The sequence below is a fragment of the Equus asinus genome, chromosome 24 (assembly GCF_041296235.1).
Source record: "Equus asinus isolate D_3611 breed Donkey chromosome 24, EquAss-T2T_v2, whole genome shotgun sequence".
NCBI lineage: Eukaryota > Metazoa > Chordata > Mammalia > Perissodactyla > Equidae > Equus > Equus asinus.
The window spans coordinates 28,590,535-28,612,059 of NC_091813.1; the positions used below are offsets into that span (position 1 = coordinate 28,590,535).

At 42.7% G+C, this 21,525-nt stretch overlaps 1 long non-coding RNA gene across 1 annotated transcript; it reads right to left on the reverse strand.

Annotated features, from left to right (window-relative positions):
- Positions 1-17,802: 17,802 nt before the first annotated feature.
- On the reverse strand, positions 17,803-20,118 carry LOC139041829 (uncharacterized). The gene is made up of 3 exons (XR_011497811.1): positions 19,941-20,118; positions 18,972-19,214; positions 17,803-17,972 (listed from the first exon to the last, which is right to left on the reverse strand). It is a non-coding gene; the product is annotated as an uncharacterized lncRNA (long non-coding RNA).
- Between the last annotated feature and the right edge of the window lie 1,407 nt (positions 20,119-21,525).

Sequence of the window (21,525 nt, forward strand, 5' to 3'; positions counted from 1 at the left end):
TCCTTATCCACCTCCGTTTTATGCAAAGGTTAGCATACAATATGTCTTGTTCTGCACCTTACTGTTATTCACTTGACACGTCCTGGAGATCTTTTCCGGACTCGATATGTCCTGGAGATCATCCCCATTTATTTTTCTATAGCTGAGTATTATTCCTGATATGTATATGATAGTTTATTTGATCAATTTCCTATTGTATTAGTCAGGGTTCTCTGGAGAAACAAAGCCAAAAGGATGTATATATGTATAGATAGGATGTGTGTATGTACATACAGGAAGAAATTTATTATAAGGAACTGGATCACGTAATTATGGAGGCTGACATTTCCCAAGATTTGCAGAGTGAGCTGGCAAGCTGGAGACCCAGAGACTGATAGTGAAGTTCTAATCTGAAGTCTGGCAGCCTTGAGACCCAGGAAGAGCAGATATTTCAATCCGAAGGCAGGAAAGAGCTGCTTCTCTCTTACTGTGCAGAGAAGGAAGCGATGGGAGAGTCAGCTCTTTTATTCTATTCAGGCCTTCAATTGACTAGACAAGGCTCACCCACATTAGGGAAGGCAATCTGCTTTACTCAGTCTACCAATTTAAATGTTAATCTCATCCAAAAACACCCTCACGAGAACACCCAGGATAACATTTGACCAAATATCTGGGCACCCTGTGATACATAAAATTAGTCATCTCATCCATTAATGGGCATTTGGGTTGTTTCCAAATTTCTGCTATTACAATAGCACTACAATGAGTAGCCTTCTACATATATCATTTCATAAGGGTGCAGGTGTATCTGTCTGTAGGATAAATTCCCAGAAGTGGGATTACTGGGTCAAAGCACGTCACGTTGACAGGGATTGCTGTATTGCTGTCCACGAGGTTTATTCTAATTTGCAGTCCCCCCAGTACATGTAAGTGATTGTTTCCCCATGGCCCCATCAACAATTACCTTTTCAAACTTTGGGAATTTTTTGCCAGTTCGAATGGTGTCCTCATGTAGCTTTAATTTGAATTGCTCTTTGCATGAGAGAGGTTGCACATCCTCTCATACTTTAAAGGACCATTTTCTTTCTTTCTCTGTGAATTTTCTGTGCATGTTCTTTGTTCAGTTTCTATTGAATTGTTCGACTTTTCTCAATTTCTACACTAAGGGGCTTGGCTCTTTGTGATGTAGGTTGCAAATGTTTTCTTAGTTTGTCAGTTGTATTTGTGCTCATGTTGCTTTTGTAGCAATCTTTTCTCTTATGGCTTCTGGATTTTGAACCCTGACTAGGAAGGCCTTTGAGGGGTGCTTTAGCTGGGGTGCTCAGGGTTGATAGGGACACCCCAACTCCTTGCTTGTGTGCTGGGGAAACATTTGTGGAAGAGGTGCTGACTCCTTGAGGTAGCCCCTGTGGAAAACCAGAATGTGCAGAGCTGCACCCAAACGAGAAAGTAAACTAAAATAGGTTTTGACCCAATGTAAACATGAAAGTGAGGTAAACCAAATAATATCAGAGCATCACAGGTAATGAAAGTAATTATATTGGTTTTAGACTTGAGAAATATGATCTCTTTGGGGGGAAAAATTATGGCTTGTCGTAATTCCTCTGTCTGAACTAGGAGTGCGTATATTTGACATAAATTTTGATAAATACAACTTGACTAATTTAAAAGTGATTTAAAAATCTTGCTGTTTCATCTTCATAAATTGAAAAGCAGGTTTGCTTATAGTGGTAGCCTTTTATGGCTCTTGAATAGTGGTCTGACTACTTTTAGAAATGAATAATGGATTAAAAGTACACTTTGCAGCTTACATTAGTTACTTTTGTAATGCAAAATAGAAGCATGATAATGTACTATTCAGCATGCTTTAATATGATTTATACATACACTACACAGCATAAGTAATTCATTATGCCCTTCACAGTGCATTTCCTGGGTACAGAGCTCATGGTTACCAGCACTTCATCTCATAGTCAGTTTGTCTCGTGGACGGAGTCCAGGACCATGATGAGGATTCCGCCCTCCACTAGCCCCCTGACTCACTCAGTGACCTTAGACAGTACTCTTCTGCGTCTGGGCTTGGCTGCTTGTAAAAGTGAATGGATCACACATTATGGATCCAGTTCAGAAGAAGGGACAGCAGACTAATTACTTTAGGACTGTAAACGGCTTTGAAGTCTGGAATTAAACAGGCTTCAACAGTATAATTATTATTATTCTGGGAATTATCCTACTTTGGAAATATCAGTCTGCAGTGGTCATTTAATAAAGCAATAGTTCATTTCTGTGCGTTTGGGAAGAAATCCTCTACCGCTTCATAAACAGCACTTTGTCACATACTGTATTTTTCTGTTTGCAAAGTATGGATTTACTGAACAGCGTAGACGATGGCCCTCGAAGTCAGCTGCTTTTAAAGCCAATTGCATTCCATGTTTAGAATAAGCACATACAGATTTGATCAAAGCTTGTGAGTTGAAAGTAGGGGAGTGGTTCTAAGAAGCAGACTTTCCTCTAATATTTGTGGGGCCTGGAGCAGGAGTACAAATGGAGGCCCACATACTGTATGTTTAAATATTTAAATGGTATAGATCAAGCTAACAGACTGTTAAATAAAGTATGTTCTATCCTCTTACCTTGACAAATATATCTTCACAATGACCTGGAAGTCCAGGTTTGAATTTTAGATTTCTCTGAAGGTCCCAGAAGACTTATAAATCATATTTCTCTCTTTTTTTTTCCCTATTGCTTGGTTTCAGTACAAGAGTGACCAGTAATGATCTCTAGACCAGAATTTGAACATGCACATCCTTGAGGTATGTTTCAAACTCTGTATCTATTTATGATATGCAAATCATGTTTCTTTTTTGATAATGCTGATGACTGTGTCTATGAAAATGGGAATCCATTAGAATAACTGAAACCTCTGAAATAGTGAGATTTGTGCCTGTGATAAATGCTTTGACACAACTTGATTCCTTTGACAATCTAGATTTTGACCTGGTCTATTTAAATTCTGCTGGGAACATAATTTTCACATCAAACTTCCATTGTAAATTGTAAGATGAGTAAAATCTGCAGGTTTTGCACACAAATTTATTTTTTGCCTGACACATAAATCATTATTTTAGATTCAAAGGAATCTCATTGGTCAAATAGATCTAATAATGGAAATGATATAATAGAAACATTTACATCCTTAGAGAATGCACCTTAAGCAGTTTCATTTTGTAGCTGATATTTTTATTTCTGCTTGGGTATACGATTCTTGTTTGTCAAGACTCCACTTTCTTTGTTAAAATGTAAAATGCATATTGGGCAAATGCTCCAGGGCAATTTGCATAAAAAGTGATGACAAAGAGCAATTAGTACTTCATTATTATGCAGTGAAATGCTACTTTGCTCAAAAGTGACTGTAGTTTCTCCCCCCCAACCCCCTTATAAATCTGGTACAGCATTGTTCTAAAAATAGTACTTAAGAAACCTCTGTTTGTAAATCAGTGTCTTTGACTTTCCACTAGAAATCCAGGGGGGAAAATGCAAGCCCTAAATAAAGTTATTACCCCAGCTCTTTATAATGAAAAAGAAGCACCAGAATTCTGTTAGATAAGACAGGTCAGAAGATTGTAATGTCTCATCAAATTAGATCCATGTCTCATTTTACCCCTTGGGCTCAGCTTTCAAAGCAGACCCAGATTATACATTGATAGCAACATCCCCCTCCCCCCCAACACACACATGCTGTCACAGGCACACTCAGAAACAGGGTCATGCCACACACAGCTACGCTGCCGAGAACAAACAGTCCCAAGGTATCTCTAGTTAGGAAGCCTTGATTTTTGAGTACAGATTTCATTACCATGAAATTCCTTTAGGGCAAAAAAGAATTGCATCAAAGAAGCAGCGTGGAGAGGCAGACTTTGTAACTGTTCGCCCCATCACCTGTGTTACCAGGCTCTGCCTGTCTTTAATTGGCCAGGAGATGCTCATTTTGGGTTTGTTGTTTTGTTTTGTTTCTTTTGTTGAGCCCACATATTATCTAAGATTCTGCAAGCCAAAATGTGCCAGTACTGTGTGTGTGTGTGTGTGTGTGTGTGTGTGTGAGATAACCAAGTAATTGGATATTGGTGGGATGAGAAGAAAACATGGGAAACTACGAAACCTTTGGAAAATGACCCCATGAGGCTGGAGATGGACATGGATTACAGTATTTTTCTTTGGAAGTCCTAAAGCAGGCTTGGTGAGGATGGAGTGGTAAACGCTGCCTTATTTTGGCTCTCTTGCTGCCTGACCCTCTGGGGGCCAGACCGGATCAATGCAATGCCTGCAGCCACATCCCTGGCCGGTATGGCTCCAAGATCGCTGACAGAACCTACTTCACTTCTATCCTAAGGGGTCTCTCAATCCTAGGAGGCTGGGATCAATCTCATCATCTGTAGCTTAGGCTCAGGGGCTCAGGGCTGTATGGCATGTCTCCAAGAAGGAAGGTGTGGGGGTCGACCCTTAGCTACTTTGCTTTATAAGCATAAGTAACTTAGGCGCCTGAATGTTCTTCACCCACCTCAGATTTTATTTACTTTCTCCTTTGTTTCTTTTCTCCTCAGGCCACCAGTGAAAAGACTGTAAGGTCATATAGCTTATACCATTTCAAGGAGTCATTGTCTAACCTGGAGGTAATGTACGATCATTTTATACACTGCCACAGATTCATTATTCATACAATTTTCCTTTAATTTTTAATGCATCCAAGTTCCTACTTATTTAACTTATAATGCAATTGGCCAGACATCTTCATAAAGCTATGAAAAGTGGCTCTAAAGTACTGTTCCATAGCACTCCAATCTATTAACCAGCTGATGAGACAGTACTGCTCTTAGCCGTGGGTGGGACCACTGCCTTGGCTCCCCTTACCTCAGGGGTCCCCATGATTTGTATGGCTTTCTTTGAAGGAAGTCCCCAGCCTGCAATGCTATTTGGGTAGGGTGTCCAAATCAGATCCCATCTCTCCCTTTCAGCCTGTAGGGTTGACCAGATATCCAGAGAAGCTCCAGCACTCATAATTGGAGGATGGTTCTACAGCCAAGGTCGGGCTTTAAGCCAGGAGAGCAGCCTGGTCAGCATATATTCCCATCAACAATGACCAGCAAGTTCTTTCTTTCTTTCTCTTTTTTTAAAGATTGGCACCTGAGCTAACAACTGTTGCCAATCGTTTTTGTTTTCCTTCTTCTCTTCCCCAAAGCCCCCCAGTACATAGTTGTATACTCTAGTTGTGAGTGCCTCTGGTTGTGCTATGTGGGACGTCACCTCAACATAGTCTGACGAGCAGTGTCATGTCTGCACCCAGGATCCAAACCAATGAAACCCTGGGCCACCAAAGTGGAGGACGCAAACCCAACCGCTTGGCCACGGGGCCAGGCCCCAGCAAGTTATTTCTTTTGTAAGACTGCACAACATTGGACCTCTAGCATGGTGCTGACGTGCTGATCTAGGATAATTCATTCACAAGGGATGAAGAAGACAAGAGTTTTCACATTGGGCAATAAATAAATACCCATTATTCTAAATCTTCTTCAGTAAATCACTATACCTCACATGGGTCCATTTTCAAATAAAATCATGTATACATACATGGCCCTGCAAAATACATTTGCCTAGAGCTCATCCCCCCCCCCCCCCCCCCAGGGATCATCCTGCCCTGGGGAATCACTGAACAGAGGCTGATATAGACCAACTATTTAGAAGGGGAGCCGCTGGAGGTGGAGAAGAGCAGGGAGAGAGATACAGCAATTGCAAGGCTGAGAGGACCCAATGAGGTGAAGTGAGAGCACTCTAGCCTGGGAATCACGGGATCTGGGTTCTCGTCCTGACTCTGCCATTTCCAAGCTCTATGTCCTTGATCCAGTCTCTTAATCTCTTTCTTCATCTATAAAATGTGGACATTCAATAGGACTATCGGAGACAGTCGTTCCCAAACCTGACTTTGCATCAGAAGACACATTTACTTCTAGGCTCACCTTCCCCCAAGTTTCAGATTTAGGAAGTCTGGGGGAGGAATTTGGGGATCTGTATTTTTCAAAAGCTCCCAGCAAATTTTGGCATGCAGCAAGGACTGGTCTTCATTCCTCTAAACAGTCTGCTAGCTCTAAAGGTTTGAGACTCTAATATAGGGCTGAAGTGATGAAGGCCGTGATGCGATGCCGGTGGAGTCTATAGAGGCAAGAAGAGAAGGAATATTTTAATGTAATGCCAGTGCTGGTGAAAATTGATGGCTCGTGTCTGTAGGTATGTGCCAGGTATCGTTCTGAGTACTTTACACATCAATTCTTTATTATTCACATTCTCCAGATGAGAAAACAGAATTAGAGAAAGGTTGAATAACTGGCCAATGTTCAGTGATGATATTATTGGCAAATTGAGGGGAGGGATAGAAGTGGCGGGAATGGAAGGTGTCTCCATGTTTTCAAGGCTGGAAGAAAGGGAGCACAATTTGGATGGTTTTGTGGCTTGTTTGCTTGCTTTGTTATGTTTTCTCATTGGTTATGGTGGTAAGGGCATAGGGGATGGCATGTAATTAGCTATGATAGTGAGTTGTCGAGTACAAATGTCTGTAGAGACTTGGAAATATACCCGTGGGGATCAGATGAGCAGATAGGCGGGAGGTTATGGACTGGGAATCATCAGAGATGAGAGGTGCAGTTATATGAGCGGGAGAGTCGACTAACCTTCAGGACACAGTGGGCAGAATTTCTTGAGAGAACCAGCTTGGGAGGGGAAGCTCGGTGGGCAAGGCTCCAGCATCAACTCAGCAACTAAAATCCCCAGCCACTTTTGAAGAGCTGTTCTGTTATATAGTTTGGTCAGCAGCTCAGCTCCATATTTTCACCCACCAGAATGTTCAGATCAATACTCCCAGTCCTCATGATTTACTGAACCTGAATTTCTCTAACTGCTCCATTAACTCTTTGGAAAGGTTTCTCCCTCTGTTAGCACTGGATCATGATTTTCCATAAGATTTGCCCTTGAGCAAGCAGTTCTCTCATCATTCTCACCAGGGAAATCATCTGGCTTTCTCCCCCCTACCCTCTCCATCCTTCTTCACTTTCTTAAGAGCTCTGTTCATGAACCTGCATTTTGCCTGCTAATTAGTGTTTTTGAATAAACACTCGCTATCGAGGTCGGAATCTGTGGGGGTTTTTGCTCATGCCAGTTTGTGAGTTGCTAGTCCTCTGTGTCAGGTGGTATTTCTCCAACTTGCTTATTAAATTTAGGATCTTATTGTCTCCCTGTTTGTGCAGCAGAGACATTTTGGTGCTGAAGAGCTGGGTGCTGTAGCCCCAGGTTCTGTGTGCCCAGTCCTGTGTTCACGTTCGTGGTGTTGCACAGAGGGATCTGGTGGCCAGAGAGCCCATAATAGAAGCTGAATTCACTCACATTGTGCCCCTTTGTCCCAAGGAATATTTTGTTCCTCTGAGCCTCAGCCTCAGCGTCATGAAACAGCATTTCTCAAGCGCCTAATTGCCAGAGTGCTACAGGAAGCATTCCATGGAGTTTCACTGCCACAGTAGGGCCAAGTGTGACAGAGCCAGGCCTGAGCGCAGGAGGGAATTGCTATGGCCCTAGGTCTTGTCCACAGAGTCCTGCAATTTGACACACACAAAAAAATGATGTCTTTCCAGGTATCCCTGGCGGTGCTGAGATACCTGTGTGGGGCTGAGGCATGGAAGCAGCGGTACACGCAGCGGTGGTGATGGTGTAGACACACACCCCCAGAAAAAGGGAAGGGGGAGCAAGCTATTTTATTCTCAGGAAGCCTGAAGGGTATGCTGCTGAGAGGAAGCTACAGCAGCAAGTGACACCCTCTTCAACGGTTTGCCAGGGTAGGAACAAATGTCAAAGTCCCTGCAAGTCATAGCATTTGGATAAGTGTTAGCATAGAGTTCTTGACTCTTAAGAGCCAATAAGCCATCTTGGGGTGACACAAACATGTAAATAAGGACATAACACATGACTACATAAAAGGCATAGACAAATAAAGAAGTGGACACACATGAGAGGCAAGGGATGTTGTGTGTGTGTGTGGTGCAGAAGCCACACAATTGATAGGGTACAGTGGGGATTAAATGGGTTAATCCATAAAGTGCTTAGAGCAGAGTGCTCAGCCCATAGTGAGTGTTATATATGAAGCTGTTATATAAATGAATATAAATAAATAAATGTGGAACAAGTTCGAGCCAGCCCTAGTGGTCTAGTGGTTAAGATTCGGTGCTCTCACTGCTAGGGCCCAGGTTTGTTTCCCAGTCAGGGAACCACAACCACCTGTCTATTAGTTGTCACACTGTGGCGGCTGTGTGACATTGCTATGATGCTCAAAGCTATGTCACCAGTATTTCAAATACCAGCAGGGTCACCCATGGTGGACAGCTTTCAACGGAGCTTCCAGATTAAGACAGACTAGGAAGAAGGACCTGGCCACCCACTTGTGAAAAAATTGGCCACAAAAACCCTGTGAATAGCAGCAGAGCATTGTCTGATACAGCACCAGACGGAGAGAGGTTGGCGCAAAAGGTGGGGCCAGGTTCCACTCTGCTGTACACAGGGTCACTAGGAGTTGAAATCAACTCAAGGCACTAACAACAACAAGGAACAAACTCAAGTTAAGAAAGCTGGAGAAATCCCAGGGTGAGTGGATTTCTCCTTCTTCTCATACTAGATGGACTGGGGCAGCCCTGGAGTTGCAGTTCAGGAATACAGAAGGTTCAGATGCTCGGAATGTCCGTGAAAGGCTGGCCCTGACCCGCCTGATGTAGGGACATGATTCATCTCCAGGTATGTGCCTCTGTGCGGCATAGCACACCAACACACAGATAATTCTCTTAGGGCAATTCCTTAAGGGTGGAGGGAGTAGGGAGATGGGTATGTTTGCTTTGCTCCAGGCCCTGGAAACTTAACTCTAAAGGTAGTAACCACTGGGTCCAGGTATGTATAGATAACGATTCCTCGAAGGGGTGTTTAAAGTAAAATTTTATGAAGACCAAAGAATTTGTTGGAAAATCTTGAATTGCTCTCTGTCCTAAGATTGTACAAAGGGTGGATTTTGAGTTCAGGCCACAGTCTCTCCTCACGAAGGGATTGCTAGAAGCCTCGTTGATCCTCTCCATACTCAGATGTGTCCATGTTGTTCTTGTCCCAGGCCTGTCTGCATGTTTTTGTGGACATTTGCTTCTTCGCCCCCTCATTACTGCCAGAGAGTTCTTGGTCTCAGTTGCTAATGGTGAGCACTGGAACAGGGTGCTTTGGCTCCCTGAATCCCTAACCTGAGCTCTCTTAGTGTGTGGTTTCTCTGGCATCTTTATTCTTTCCCATGCTATGGCCAGAGGAGGGCAGTTTTAATGCCCCTTAGGAGCTCTTTGGATCAGATTTCTGGATCGGGCAGCCCTGAAATACTTTCAGTATCGTGTTAGGAAACAGTCCCCAGGCAACAGAAATTTAGGGAATTACCATTTACCACTCAGTGGCCAATGACAGATGACTTTCGGGACCCGATGCTCTCCTCTGATGGATGAGAGCTCCCCTGGGGTTCACAGGGATCCCTGTGATGTCCAACCCCAGTCACCTAAGGAACCTCAGCTGGGATCACAGAATTGGCAGTTCCTGTTCAGCCACGTGGCAGACACTCCACAAACATCTATCAAGTTCATTGGCTGGTTGTCTTTGCCCTCATACGAACACGAGTTTGGGAAGGACAGAGATGTGTATGTGTGTGTGTGTGTGTGTGTAGTGTTACCACAGGAAGGCCCACTGCACAGATTTTCTAATTCCTTCTGCTGTACCTCGTTGGGTACCAGAATCTCCGTTTGTGCCATCATCAATGCATATATGTATTTTTTTCTGGCTTAAAATTCACCTCCCTAAAGCTTTCCCTGATTAATTCCAACATGTTCTGATGACTATTGTATTGCTTTTTAACTTTAAAATTTAGTTAATACCTTTCTTGATATTTTTGATTTGTTGTATAGTATGTTGTTTATCATGCAATTAGCGCACATGGCTTCATTAGCGATATACCCAATAAAGACTATTGATGATGCTAGTGAGCCAGCAGACTAAAAAGTAATTTTGCAAAGCAAACCATGTTATCCAAGGAATGACAGAGAAAGGGAAAGACTAGCTCGATCAGTTCTCTTTAGTCGCAGATGTGTAGAAAGTGGTGTGTTAATATAGCACTTGCCTGGAAATAGATATTCGTAAGGCTATCACAAAGATTTTGTAGAAAAATACCAGTGCATCTGCTAAATCCTTTCTTTGGAACCTCCTCTCACTCTCTAATGTGCAATATGTGTATCTCTCTTAAGCTTTCAATTACCCGAAAGGAAGCTTCATGCCCAGGGTATAAAGGCATTTGCTAAGAATGATTGCTTGAGAATAAATATGAGATAAGAAAATGTGCCAGGCGGTCCACTCTCCACCTCCTTGAAGGGCTAGTTTTTGTGGACCTTTGGGAGGAATGATGCTCTGAGTACAGGACCTGTGTCCTAGTCATACCTGGAGCACTGGCACCCAGCCCAGGGCCCTGTCAGGGCGGGCGCTCAGAGGTTTATGGAGTAAATGATGGATATTTTAATTAGCTTGGATATCATCTTTTTGGTGCCTATGAGTGTGATATAGAACATGATCTCATTTATAACAGAAGAGAATGATTAAGCCACAATGAATTCTGTGCTGTTATTTTAAAATGCCCTAATTTAGCTGTGTAAGTGGTACCAATTTTAAATTTGTGTTGTTAGGTTTTTTTGTAAAAATGGGATAGCAATAATAGTACTAGCATAGATACATTATTATGCATTAGGCACTGCTTTTAACTGAATTAATTCTAATGGTAACCCTATGAGTAGATATTCTCATTTTATAAATGGGGAAGCTGAGGCACAGAGAGAAGTTGTGATTTTTCCAGAGCTTAGCGGCAGAGATAGGATTTGAAGGCAGGCAATCTGGTTCAAGAATCCATGGTATTAGCCAGTAATTTGTAACCTCACACTCTGGTAAGAATCTGTTCATCCCAACGAGGTCAGATAGGGCATGGTTTCTTACTCAGGCATAAAATAAATGGTTATTCGTCTATCAATTAGGTACATCAACACTATGACAGTGGTAAGTTGGAAAGGACCAGGGACACCCAAAGTACTTGTTAAAATCATTTTTAAAAACTCTGAAGAACATCAAAAAGAGAAGGGAACAATGGTTGTTTATAATATGCCAAACCATTAATGTAGGACGATGTACATTTTTTTCCCGGTCGAAGATAAAAATCTTAACAAATGGACAAAGAAGAATTGAGCATCCAGGAAAAGCTGAAATGGTGATCCTCTTAGGAGATAATAACCGGGACGCATTGTCCATTATAGGTGAACTAAAATCATAGGATACGATCTTTGAATTAACCAGGAAGTTAATACATCTTCTTGAACTGATGAATCTCTGGGCTAAGGTAATCAGAAAGATGGGACAAAGAAACCATTAGAGCTGCCACTTTAGAATTTCATTAGTTGAGAGAGAATGCCTTTCCTTAGAACTTAGAAGGAAAATATAGTTTTGATTAAAATCAAGGTTTTTTGCAATGTATTTCAGTAAGTTTTATAAAAATGTTACAAGGAGTGAATATCTATAAAAGTTTCAACAAAACCTGGAAGGATTTTATCCTGCAAAATTGTATGTAGACGAATTTTAGCATGTCCTACCATTTAGCGGGGGAATTACAAGTATTCCAGATGTTACTTTTGATCTTTTAATTCTCCAAGTTGTTTCTGATAATACCTTTTAATTTCACTTTAATAACCATAAGCCTTTTTGAAATAATAATACTGTCAGCTCTCAGATGTATGTGCTAAAGGAGATGCCAAGCTTGAAAAACAGAAATAATCCTTTCCGCTGGGCTGAGGCCCATGCCTCCCTCTCGGAGTTAAGTAACTGTGACAAAGGATGCACGTCTGTGGCTGAAGGAGCCGATGGTGTCCTGTGTTGTTGGGCTTGGGGTACAGGTGGAGGGTGGTGTATGAAGCTTTTCTGCGCCTGGCCACAGATTCTCCTGTTAGTGCTGTTAGATGTCAGTTAGTTTGGGATATGTTTCTGCCCCTATAGTGTGCACTGGAATAAGAAAATACTGTTGTGAAGACCACTTTTCTTCATGGAGTTCCCTATTAGTCACTTATTTCGCTGACATGAAAAAACACCATGGTAGCTCTGCAGCCTTGTGCCCAGATCTTAGCAGGCTCTGCTTCAGGACTGAGGCGTGCCTTCCCCTAGCTGCTGGGAGTGGTGGTTGACAGCTTGTGGCTAAGTAACCCCTCCCAGAAATTGCCCTCTGTTGAAGAGAGCTATTTTACCCCTTCATGCGGGCAGCCTGCACCCGATGACTGAGGTGGGGATACAAGGCCCTGCATCTTGGCTTCGCTTGGACAACTCTGCAGGCTCATCCAGCCTAAAAGGGCCCTTGTGAGATCAGTGGAGGCTTTTGTTGTGACAGAACACAGTCTAACTTCTCCTGCCCAAAAGGAGTGGTTCTCAAAAGTACTCCCCAGTAAACTTCCTGCACCCCAATCTGTTTCTGGGAGAACTGATCTGCAAGTCCTGGCAATATGCTCTGGGTGTGCAAGGATGGAGATCCACTTGGGAGCAAGATTCATACAAACTTTCATAAACTCTTTGGATAAGAGTGACATTTTCCTCATTTGCTTAAACTCTTTCTCTATCCCTTCCTTTCCCAAATTTCCTACCTTTGACTGATCCCTAATTCACACACAGGGTTTTCTGATAGAGATATAATTTGTGTTTGATGTAAAAAATCCAAATATTAGAGAAATAGGTATACATGCATGAGTGGCCACTACAGCATGCCCACTGGATAGTTAGCCACTATTTGGTAGAAGACCCAAAGTAGCCCCCTGCTTCCCTGCTCAGCTCTGAGTGTTGGGTAGCTCTTTTTTGTACATGACATTTACACTTTGAATAATATATCTGAAGATGAATGGGCATTGACACAGAATAATAATACTATTTGGAATTTATTTACAGGACACTTTCTGTCCATTATACTGATTTATTTTCCAGCATCCTTGAGAAAGCTTAACCGTGTTAGCCCCATTTTATAGATGGAGAGTAACTTGCTGAAGACACTGGAGTTTTGGGAAATTTCTTTCTGATAAGCTCCAATTTCTATGATCAATCAATAGGCTCAAGCCCATCATTCAAAGAAAACACCAGAAGAGACTAGGTGTTCTGTGAAATGGCATATTCCGAAGTCTCTGTCACTGAGAGAAGGATGTAAGCGCAGGATCAAAGCATCATCTTCAAAGAAGGTGAGGTACTGTTAAATAACTCCTGGCAACAGCTTAAGCACTAAGCATTGTAATTGCAGAGAGCAGGAGCAGAACTAAAAATAGAAAAGTGGATGGGGACAGGACCAAAGACATCATTGTCACTCAAATTTGAATGTCACTTTTTGACAGTATTTGAGCAATTGATTCTTGGTTTTCCATGCTAGGAATTCGGTAGTCACGCTTTGCTGTGACAGCCCTAGGAGCAGGGAGGGGGCAAGACCCTGTAAGAGGCCTGCCTGGAAGTAGTATAAAGAATGGAGAGTGAGAATTGTTATTAGTCTGTGTGCCTCTTTTCTAGTCAAAGTTCCTTTGAAGGAAAAAACCAGAAAGCCATTCAAGCTAGCTCCAATTTACTGAAATGTTAAAGGGGATCTCATGGACAGGAAACACAACCAGACCCTGCTTCGTGAAAGAGTGGACCTGAGAACCAGAAGGCCACCAGGAGCTAAGCCTCTCTCTCTATTTCCAGGAGCTGTGTGATCTCTGTCACTGAAAATCTCCTCTGTTGACCTCTCATCCAAGCCAACTTCCTCTGCTTAGTCATCTTGCTTACTTCACCTAGCACAGTGCCAGTCCAGCTCTACATCATGATCTCCAAGCTCCAGTAACTGCCACCAACTGACAACAGTCTCCATATCTCTTCTGGCAAACTCTCACATGGAAGAGACTTTTCAGACCATATCATGCTTTTCTCACAATGGAGCAGCAGCTTTGGGTTGGAGGAGGTTCATGGGGTATAGAGGAGTGCAGAACTGATCCTTTAGAAGGGGCCATGGATGGGGCAGACAATGAGACCTATTTATTATATCCTCGCTTATCTATGTTTCCATCACAATCTGTATCATGCTCTATGATCTAGTCTAGGATACACAAGAGGGCGGGTAATCATAGCAGTGAATCACTGTGTAGAGTGTGGTGTCTGCTCTAAATGGGTTTATAATCTGGTTGATGAGATAAGACACAGCCCAAGAAAAGGAAACGAGTCATACCAGGCAGTGCCTGATGAGCATCAGATGACTAGCACAGACACTAGCGGTTTTTAAAGAGTTAGAGAAGGGAGAGATCATTGTGGGTAAGAAAGTTCAAGGAGGATTTCCCAAGAGAGGTGGGGACAGAAGTGGGTCTTGAGGGATGGGAAGGATTCGGAGAGAAAGGGGAGAGGAGAGGCTTTCTAGGTTGGAGTGGAGGAGGGGAGAGTGGGAATGCATGATGCATGTTCAGGGCACAATGAATAGGCCAACGTGTTCTGGGCGCAAGATGTGTGTTGAAAAGTACTAGAAGCTAAGACAGGAAAAGAAGGGAGAAACAAAATTGTGTATGACCTTGAATACCAAACTAAATATTTTGGATTTGATTTTGAACATTTTATTAATGAGGTTTGAGCAGGGCTTGGCATGGTCAGGGCAGTGCTCTAGGACGACCCACTGAAGTGAAGTATGCCAGAGGCCAGAGATGGTCGAGAGGCCCTTACGACATTGCCAGTAAGATGGGGCAGTAGGCTTGAAGATAAGGAGATGGAGTCAAAGATATTAGAAAGAAAATGGAAGCTCTGTTATTTAAAATCTCAGTTGCCTGTTTATAGTGCACTTATATGAAGAGATGCAAGCTCAGGGATGCAACTGGCTGAAGCTGTTGCCTTTAGCTACCTGCAGCCCAAATGCTCCTGGCTGTAGCCTGTGAGTACAGATGCCACCACATTAAAATTACTACCCGGATATTAAGAGCTCTGAGCCCCCTGTACACATAGGAAGTCCAGTCCTTATAGAGTTCCTCTCTTGATCAGTCAGGAAGCTTGGACGAAAACTCTAGTTAACTTAGGCAGAAGAGGAGTTTATTGGAAGCATGTCTTGTTGCTCATAAATGGATGGGAAGGTTGGGAAAATAACTCAGCCAAGGTCAGTTCATGCATTGGGATGCTGCCATTGGAGCCTCATCACCCTTCCCAATGAACCCTTGACTCCACTGCCAAGGCCATGAATAAACTCCTTCCACAGGCAAGTCCCTGGAGGGCATGTGATTGTCTGAACCTAGGTCACGATCTCAAGCCCTGGATTACTATGAGTTATAAGAGGGACGCCAGTTCCCCTTTAACTTCTGCAGAGGGATATGGGGCTATGTCTCCCACTAAGACCCACGTACTAGGTGATACTCTGAATTGGGAAGGAGGTTCAGATGCTGGGCTGCCAAATCATGCTTCTTCCTCATATTTCAAAGAGTCCCAAGATGGGAGGGTACTCATTGTTACTCTGAGTTATCTTCTTCCTCTCATAGCTGGTTAAGAAGGAGGCCCCCTCTGTGGCTTTCATGGTGACCCTGGGAGCTCACCCTTTATATTCAATGCATTACCAAATTCTGCCTTCAAAATTTATTCCCACTGCAGTTCACTTCTTACCTTTTGTATTAGTCTGCTCTGGCTGCCATAAGAACATACCACAGCCTGGGTGGCTTAGACAACAAGAAATTTATTTTCTCACTGTTCTAGAGCTGAGAACTCTAAGATCAAGTTGCAAGCAAAATAGGTTTCATTCTGAAGTGTCTTCTCTGTGCTTGTAGGCAGCTGCCATCTCTCTCTGTGCTGTCCTCACCTCTTCTTTGTGCATGCATGGAGAAAGAGAGAAAAAGAAGGGTCTCTTCTTATAATGCCATTAATCCTATCGGATCAGGGCCCCACCCTTATAACCTTACATAACCTTAGTTACTTCCTTAAAGGCTCCATCTCCAAATACAGTCTACACTGGGGCTTAGGCCTTCAATATAGGAATTTTGGGGAGACACAAATACTTGGTCCATAACACCTTCTCTGTTTCCATACCCGTAATCTAGAGGTTCTCAGGTTTCAGGGTGCATTAGAATCACCTTGAGGAGTTGTTAATACACGTATTGCTGGTCCCACCCGCAGTTTCTGATTCAGTGGCGCTGGGATAGGGCCTGAGAATTTGCATTTCTGAAAAGGTGCCAGGTGGTGCTGCTGCTGCTGGCTCAGCACCCCCACTTTGAGAACCACTTCCTTGGTCTAAACTGCCCGTCATCACTTATCTGGATTATCATTGCAGCTTCCTCACTAATCTGCTTCCAATTCTACCTCCATTCTCCTCACAGCAGCCAGAGTGATTGTTCAAAAATGTAAATAAAATCATATTCTCCTGCTTAAAACTCTTCAATGGCTTCTGACCACCCCTACATGGTCTACAAGGTCCTGCAAGATATAGCTTCTGCCAGCTCTGCAAACTTTTTTTGTGTGTGTGAGGAAGATTAGCCCTGAGCTAACATCTGTTGCCAATCTTCCTCTTTTTTTTGCTTGAGGAAGATTAGCCCTGTGCTAACATCTGTGCCAGTCTTACTCTACTTTATATGTGGGTCACCACCACAGCAAGGCTGACGAGTGGTGTAGGTCTGCACCTGGAATCTAAAGCCTTGAACCTGGGTTGCAGAAATGGAGTACACCAAACTTAACCACTAGGCCATGGAGCCAGCCTCTGCAAACCTATCCAATATCATAGTCACCACTTCAGCCACTCCAGCTTCTGTTCTCTATCTTGAACATGTGCTCCCAGGCCTTGCACTTGAATTCCTCCAGGATGCTGCCCCCTCACCCCAAGGGAAAGCTGGTTGGCTCTTTCTCATCCTGGACAATTAGGTTCAGATGTTACCCCTTTCTAAGGACATCCTTGAACACCCTATCTGAAGTGGCCTTCTGCAGTTTCTATTGACTTCCTCACTCTTGTTCTTTCCCTTCATTGTAGTTACCACAGTCATTAATTATCTTGTTTATTTATTATTCTATTTATTGTGATCTCCTCCACCAAGATGTAAAAGGTGGTTTTAAAATAAACTTCATTCCTCATATTAGCTTCGACCACCCTCATCCTCTCTTCTCTCTGTCTTTCGGCTTCTACAAGCTGCTCAGAACCTCTTGCTGCAGCACCCGGTCAAGCTGATGGCTTCAGCACTGACCCAGTCCAGCAGCAGAACTTTCTCCTCATTATCAACACGTACTTCCCTCTTTGCCCAGCCTCTGAAGACTCTGCTCTGCTGCTGGGTGCTGATGGGTAGTCAGTGGGTAAACAGATTAACTGCTTTAACTTTGTTTGTGGTTAAAAGGTACCAGGACCCCTGTGATAATAAAACCAAGCTGTATCTAAGGGATATAAATAGGAGCAACAAACCCTTTTTGAACCTGTATGAATTCAGGTCTTTACATAAGTGTGTACTTTGTTATGAATTTTGTGTAAGGATTAAATAAATTGGGATTAAAAAATACTATTGAAATAGCAGGGTTATGGAAACCTAAAAAGTGAAACTTAGGAGATCCTGAAAAACAGGTTGTGAAATGGCTTTCACGTTGGTCAGCTGAAAGTTTGACATTTGTCTCTTTGTCAAAGCATGTGGTTATGTAATAGGAAACATTGCAGCACCAAAAAAAAAAAAAAGAAGTTTATTTACAGACCTCAGAGTTGCATTCAGTAATGTTCTTGGTCAAGATCAAAACGTGGAATGTTTTTTCCATTCAGAAAAACAGAGTCGCTTTGCCTGAGTCATGACTGCCCACTTTTTTCCATAGGGTTGAGTACTATTTGTTGGCTGAGGTTGACGATTTTCTGAAGACTTTGTGGTTGATGAGCTCTATTTATGGCAGCAATTGGAAAGGTAAAGTTAGGCAATATTAGGAAGGAAATACTTGGCTTGTTAAAAAATAGAAATCAACCACTGTAGCAAATATTTTGTAAGGAGCAAAAAAACTGAAATCACGAAAATTGTCTGGCTCTCCCAATGCCTCTCTCTCTCCCTCCAATAATCACAGTTTCCCTGAATTCTTCCTTTGTCTGGCTCTTAGAATTTCCACATCCTCACTGGTTTGAAGTTCACACCCTGGGGCGGTGCTTGGCATTGGTCCAAGCTTCTCTACTTCATTGCTATTGATCAGTCTTCTTGGAACAACATTTTGATGGCCCTCCCTTCTCATCAGGACTTGTGTCTCGGGATAGTAGGCAAACCCCGACTCCCTAGTCTAGCATCAATAACCCTCCATCACATGTAGCTTTTACAAAATTGTGGTAAAACATACATAACGCAAAATTTACCATTTCAACAATTTTTAAGTGTACGACTCAGTGGCATTAAGTATATTCACAATATTGTACAACCATCACCACTATCCATTTTCAGAATTTTTTCATGTTCCCAAACAGAAATTCCCTACCCATCAAACCATAACTCTTCATCTTCCCCTCCCCCAGGCCCTGCTAACCTCTATTCTACTTTCTGCCTCTACGAATTCGCCTATTCTAGGTACCTCATATAAGTGGAATCATGCACTATTTTTCTTTTGTGTCTGGTTTATTTCACTTAGCATAATGTTTTTAAGCTCCATCCATGTTGTAGCATATATCCGAATTTCCTTCTTTGTTAAGGCTGGATAATATTCCACTGTATGTATAACCACATTTTGTTTATGCACTCTTCCATTTATGGACATTTGAGTTGTTTCCACTTTTTGCCTTTAGTGAATAATGCTGCTAGGAACACTGGTGCGCAGGGATGTGTTTGAGTCTCTGCCTTCAATTCTTTGGAGTCTATACCCAGAACTGGAATTGCTGGATCATATGGCAATTCTATGTTTACCTTTTGGAGAAACCCATCACATGGTCTTGACATGCCCACACCTTTTATTCTCATTTTTCCTTTTGGCACCTCTTCTCAAGGTAGGCTGGTTCCCAGCACATTCCCTGGGCAGATGCATCCTGTGACTTCACTCAAAGAACGCAAAATGCTTCTCCTCTTCACTACCGTCAGGCGGTCATGCTCCTCAATAAGTATCAACTCAAGCTCTTCCTCCTAATGATAAGAAGTCCCAGCATCTGCAATCTACAAGGGAAAAAGTAATTATAAGACAAGCATTAAGTCTTTGCTTTTTCTCTCAAGAAGGCACACACCACCACATTCTAAAAACCCTCTTTACCTGTCACTCTGTTTCCTTCACCTGGATGGCAATGGCTCCCTAAGAGTCTCTCCCTCTTTCCTCCTCAAACTCCAACCCCTCAAGCTCCAACACTCAGGCTTCTGTCCTTCTCCCTTGCCCACCACATACACCCTTCTTTCTACAGACCAATTTACCCTCTCAGGTTTTAGCTTTTTGCCGTGTTTTCCTCATTACCTGGACCCTGCACAATTGACAGCATCTCACTGTTGACCCAGAAAGAAGAGTCACTCTCTATAAAGTTAGGGAGAGGGGAAAAATGCGAATACTCATACATTAATGATTTCCCCCTCTTCTATACTCACCTTGGAAACGATCTTCACTTTCCTGCATTGTAAGAATATTATCCCCAGATAAAAATCTAAGCTACATGAGAGGAGATTTAGGAGTCTCTTACTTCTTTGCTTAAAAAATCTCATTGTTAATAACACAAATTCCTTTCCTTGGCATTCCGCATTCCCCCACATTCCCAATGGGTTGATCTCAATCTGCCTTTCCATTCCTATTCCCCACTACCATCCCTTGTGCCCTCCAGGCCCTGATTAATAGGACTTGCAGCTACTTCTGAAACTGTCCTGCTTTTTTCTGTCTCGTTTTTTCCTTTTTCCACTTACCTTCTTTACTCTCCTCTCAAATCTTCCAATTTCTACCCATCTCTGAAGCTCAAGGTCAAATGCTGCTAGTTCCATAAAAATAGCTGTTGCAAGGATTAAATAAAACAAGGTATGCAAATGGTTTAGCACAGTGCCTAGCACGTAGTAAGCCCTAGATAAACAGTATATAACAAATACTTTGCCCCGTACTATTATTATTTTTGTAAACATCTCATTTACAATTTAGAAGCTTTCCGGTCTTGTTCTTTTTTTGTATGTCCTACACAGCCCATAGCAGTTTGTATTCATTTGGCAACATAAAACCCAACTCAATGGCTTAGACAAAAAGTGGAATTTATTGGGTCACATAATTGAGAAGTCCAGGGCTTTTCCCTGTTTCTAGCTCTGCTCTCCTCTATGTAACATTTGTTGAGCATTGACCAGGTACCAGGTACTGGGCAAGGAGATTCATGTAAGTTGTCATTTGATTTAATCCAACACAAATCTGTGATACAATTGTCATTATGCCCATTTTAAAGATGAGGAAACTAAGAGTGAAGAGGTTAAGTGATCTTTCCGGGGTTGTGCAGAGCTAGAATTCCAGCCCAGGTCTGCCTCACCCAAAAGCCTGTGCTCTTCTCCAGTCGTTCATGGCCCCTGCATTCTGGACAGCTATTTATCTCTCTTCGAAGATCACTGGGGATGGAAATTCTATAATCTTTCCCTGCAGACTGTTCCATGTTGTGTAAATCTGAGGTTAAGAAACTCCTTGATCTTTCCATTGTTTAAGTGGATTGCGTTCCACCCCTTCTGTCTTCTATAGAAAGTGGAAAGCCACTGAGCACTATCTGCAAGAAGATCTTCATGGATTTGATGGTAGTAATTAAGTAGCCACTTAATCTTTTCTACTTTTATGTTAAAGGGCTCAATCGCTTTAACCTTTCCTTAGAGAGCCTGTTTTCTGATCCTTTGACACAGGACACATTTTTGCCTAAGCTCTGGACCTTGCTTTTCAGCCAGAATATGACTTGAGGCAGCTCTTGGACCCAGTTTCCCTGACCTCCAGAAGAAAACAGACTCAGCTGTGTTGACTATCTGCTTTCCCCCAGTGGGACCTCTGGGTGCTGCCAAACCCTCTCTACTGCTGTGACCTCCCACATATACACACACAATGCCACCATTACTACCCACAAGCAACACACATAAAAACACACAACAACACATACCTCCAATGACAACACACACAAACAAGAAGAAACACACAGAAAAACACATGCCCACCCCAACAGCATACACAAAAAAACAACACACACCCACACCAACAACGCACATACAACATACACTCTCAAGGAGACAACACACAAAAAACACACCCACACCAACAGCATGCACATAAAACACACAAACACACACCGCAAACAATATACACACATCACTGCCAATACACACACCCCAGGCCTGTGCTGAAGGCAAGGTTTTGCTTCTCAGTAGCAGCCACTGGAATCACCTTCTCTGAACTGACGCAAGGGAGCTGCCTTGGCTTCCTCCTGACTCTTGCAGATTCACGTCATTCTTGCTTTGAATACCTGGCAATCTAATCGCTTTA